At 36.9% G+C, this 3,989-nt stretch overlaps 1 protein-coding gene across 4 annotated transcripts in view; it reads left to right on the forward strand.

Annotated features, from left to right (window-relative positions):
- Positions 1-912: 912 nt before the first annotated feature.
- MAPK8 (mitogen-activated protein kinase 8) overlaps positions 913-3,989 on the forward strand; it is a 61,077-nt gene continuing 58,000 nt past the window's right edge. Inside the window, exon 1 of one of the 4 annotated variants that reach the window (XM_006757125.2) lies at positions 913-1,005. The gene's annotated coding sequence lies outside the window, so the exon portion shown is untranslated. The remainder of the gene's footprint in view (positions 1,006-3,989) is intronic. The other 3 variants (XM_006757124.2, XM_006757127.2, XM_006757126.2) reach the window with 3 other exon arrangements.

Here is a 3,989-nt window from a genome sequence, read left to right on the forward strand (position 1 = left end):
AACGTACCTCTGAAGCTGAAAGAAGCTGGTGTTGTCAACAGAATGTATCTGAAGATCAACTATTGTCACAGTGTACCATTTGAGTGATGAATCAATCCATTCAACGGATGATGCCGAAAAGGAAAATTTTCCCATTGAATTTCTTAATAGTGTTACTCTTTTGGGAATGCCGTGTCATAAATTAAAATTGAAAGTAGGTGTTTCTCCCTTCCTCTCTGTAAAAAATCAATAAAATATATTTTTTAAAAAAAGTTGTAAATACTTCATCACAAGGGAAATTAGTCAAGCACTTTGAAAGTGTTTTTACTCAATGTGGTGTACAGGGAGATATTAGAACAAGTTTAATCAATTTACTAGTCATTGTTTTTATCAATGTTTTTATATCATGTTTTTGTTGTTTTCTATCATGTCTGTTGTTATATCATGTTGTTATTTATTAATTTATATATTACTTTCATGTATGTTTTACTAATTTTCTTTAATCTCTGACACTTCTATTATAGAGAAAGGGCAAATAGAGATATTAAAATATTTCTTCTAATTAATTTCCTTTCAGTGTGCACAAATCCATGCACTGGGCCACTAGTATTCTTACAAATTAGGTTCCCTGTTTTTATTGAATAGAGTGTCATGGAGAAAATTGGCATTGCATTTAGCCACTACCATGAATAATCTAGCTCTAGCTGAGAAGCCCAGAGCCAGCTTTCTAATATCTTGAGATTTTTGCCATTTTGAGTACAAAGTATTTTAGAGTCTTGGATATGAACTGAGATGTTAATGATAAATACCATACCCATATTGGGTTTGTTATCATTGTTGTTTAAAAGGTGTCCAAAGCATGTCACTGTATTGTTGACACTGCCTAAAGCGAATGTCTGAAGCCTCGGAAACCAGTTCTAAGGCTTAGTGATTTTCTGTGGCAGCCATTGTTTTAACTGAATGCATTCTGCTCAAAATATAGAAATTGTGAAAGGACACCTGTCTTATATGGTTGGGATGTAATAAGTAAGTAGGCTTATTTTACTAAAGTAAGCTCAATTAAACCTGTTTATGGATAAATCTTACAAAGTCCAATTGCAGAAGTACAAACCAGGCCATCTCCTCCCCACCCCCTTTGTCAGGGTCAGCTTCCTCTAGAAGAGAGGGCAGATTAGGTATGATTGGTGATAGAGCAGAAGGAACCGGTGGTAGCCTGGACATCGAGGTAATATCTTGGCTGGAATAATTTATTTTCTGCTCTCATGAGTAACTCTAAAGAAACAGGCTGATTTTACTGATACTTAAAGGATTTGTTCTCTACTTTTTTTTTTTTTTATGAAGGATCTGTGGGAGTAGATCCTCACCTCTTCAGAAGAGATTAGTGCACAGAAGGAAAGAGGAGGAGGAGGAGGAGTCTCAAATGTAGAGGGCCATTATTCAGCCCTCACATAGGCTCTTTAATAAAGATTGAGTCAGATGAGTTAATTTTTATAAGATTCTAACCTCTTTCTTGAAGCTTCATTATTTGAATACTTATGGTAGTAACATTTTTTCCATGTAAAAGTTTAGCTTTAGTCTCCAGCTATGCAGGTCTTGCAGACAGATGACAATTTTAGTGGCACTGACAAATCTGCCCATTACAGTGAGTTTAGGCCCCTGGAGACAGAAACCTACTATTCACTCTATTGTATTAGTTCCTGCATTGTCTCCCATAGGGTGAGCATTTCATATTTGGGGCAGACTTAAATGTTATTGTACTGAATGTGATCATGTGTTACGATTTAAGGAATTTTCAGGGGTGATTTTGACTATGCAAGTTTTGTGAATTGTTAGAAGAATGGAATCTGGTGTATACTAGAGTTAAGGTCAGTATGTAAAACAAAAGCCAGAATCATCTTGAGAATTCCTTAACTCATAAAAGACACTATGAAATCTTTTGTGTACACACATACACACACACACACACACTCACACACACACTCAAGAACATTAATTCTTATGCAAATTTAAATTAAAGAATTACTAAATTAGAAAACACGGCATTAAGAAAAGTATGATGGCAGTAATTTGGTGTATAAGTAGAGAATTTTGTTTCTTCTTGCCTGTTGGCTTTACTTCATTTTGTTTTAATAATCAGCTTCTTAAATCTTAATACTTATTAGTATTTTATTTGTTGTGAGGATTATAGTAAGATAGCTTATGAGGTCAGTTGCTTAAATTTTAAGGTTAGCCATTATATAGATTTGTGTTGCAACCTTGTTATGTTGTAGTTTTCCTTATTTCCTTTTCTTTCCCTTTGGTATTTTAATAACATCTCTTTTGAGAAGTCCTGCTTCTCAAATCTGTGTTAAAGGGAGCAAAGGAAGAGATTTGTTAATGGGTCCTTTTATTGAACTTGAATGGAAAGGAAGGGAAGTAACATGGCCCTCTAGCTTTATGGTTGCAATAGGATTCAGTGAGAAAAATCCCAGTCAGAGTGTAAAAATGGGGGAATTTCCCAGTTAGATATTTTCTTTTGGGAGCTCTTTTGTTATCTAACATACCCCCCTCCCCACTCTCCCGCCTTAGTTTTAGGAAGATAACCAGTGCTCTTACCCATTACCTGTCTGTTCAGTGTGCAATCTCAATTGCAAAATCATAGAAGAATTTCCCTTTGGCAGTATACCATGAGTGAGAAGAGAGTAAAATTATGGTTTTCTCAATTGGTGCTAGTGCCTCCAGTGACTGAAGCATGCAGCCTGCCTTGCGTGGGCCTGCAGTGTGTTGCTCAGACCTGGGTTTGCTCGCTGCTCAGGGGCTTTGTTCCCGCCTGCAGGAGAGCCACTAAGTGTTGTACTGCTTGCACACCAGCCAGTAGGATTCTTCCTTCCTGAGGACAGGAAAATCTTGTGTTGTGAGACACTGAAATAGCTAGTCAGCTACAACATTTTTGGAAAGGAGTGGGAGGAGGTTGCCCTAGAATGCACCTTACACTTAGAATATTGATTCTACTTAAGTCAACTTAGTTCTGGACAGATCCCATTTCTGTATTAATTCTTTCAAATATAATTGAAGAGTGAACTTTGAAAAATACATGGAACTCAATATATGCATTTACTTAGTGGCAGCTGAGATCTGCTCTAGAAGCCAGTTAAGGGCTGATATTAAGGGATGGTAAATTTAATGTGAATTTTGAAAAAATGACTTGGTTTTAGTGTGTGGCCAAGAAACTCTCACCATATTCTGAAAGTAGTCCAACTTCATTAGTTAGACCTAATATTACAGTGAGTGCATGCCCACTATACACAGAAATATCATTTTGAAGCTTATTAAATACCTGCTAGAAAGTAGCCCTAAGCAGTTCCTTAGCGTGACCTGTGGTACTGCCACCTTGGCCATAACTGGTGTAAAAATTACACAGCAATAATAGAGATTAAACTAGTCAATCATATATTTCCATTTCTCCCATCAAATAATCTTTGAGGGGAGAAGAATGATGGACAGTTTATAATGGGACCTTAGTTTATTCATCTGTTCTTCATTCAACATCTATTTGAATGCCTACTATTTGCCAAATACTAGTCTGGGTTCTGGCGATTTATTCATGAACAGACCAAATTTCATGCTTTCTTAGAATTTACATTTAGGACAGAAAACTATAATGTAGTATAATGTCCGAGTAGTAAATGCTTTGAAGAAACATGAAACAGAATGATGGGGAGGGTGTGACTAGAGGTCCCATTTTCTTTTATTATTTAAAATGTTTTTATTTAGAGAAAACAAGATGGTGGCATAGGTAAACACCGGAAATTGCTGCCTCCCACAAAAACTTCAAAAATACAACGAAAAGACAAAACGGACATCATCCAGAACTACAGGAAGGCTGGCTGGGTGGAAATTCTACAACTAGAAGGAAAGAGGAAAGCACACTGAGACTTAGGAGCTGCGGAAGTGCAGAGGTACGGAGGCGCACGCGGAAAGAGCGGGCACCTGAGGACGCGTCTGTCTTTTTGAATCGGGAGGGAGTCACA

Source organism: Myotis davidii, unplaced genomic scaffold (genome assembly GCF_000327345.1).
Source record: "Myotis davidii unplaced genomic scaffold, ASM32734v1 scaffold854, whole genome shotgun sequence".
Classification (NCBI taxonomy): domain Eukaryota; kingdom Metazoa; phylum Chordata; class Mammalia; order Chiroptera; family Vespertilionidae; genus Myotis; species Myotis davidii.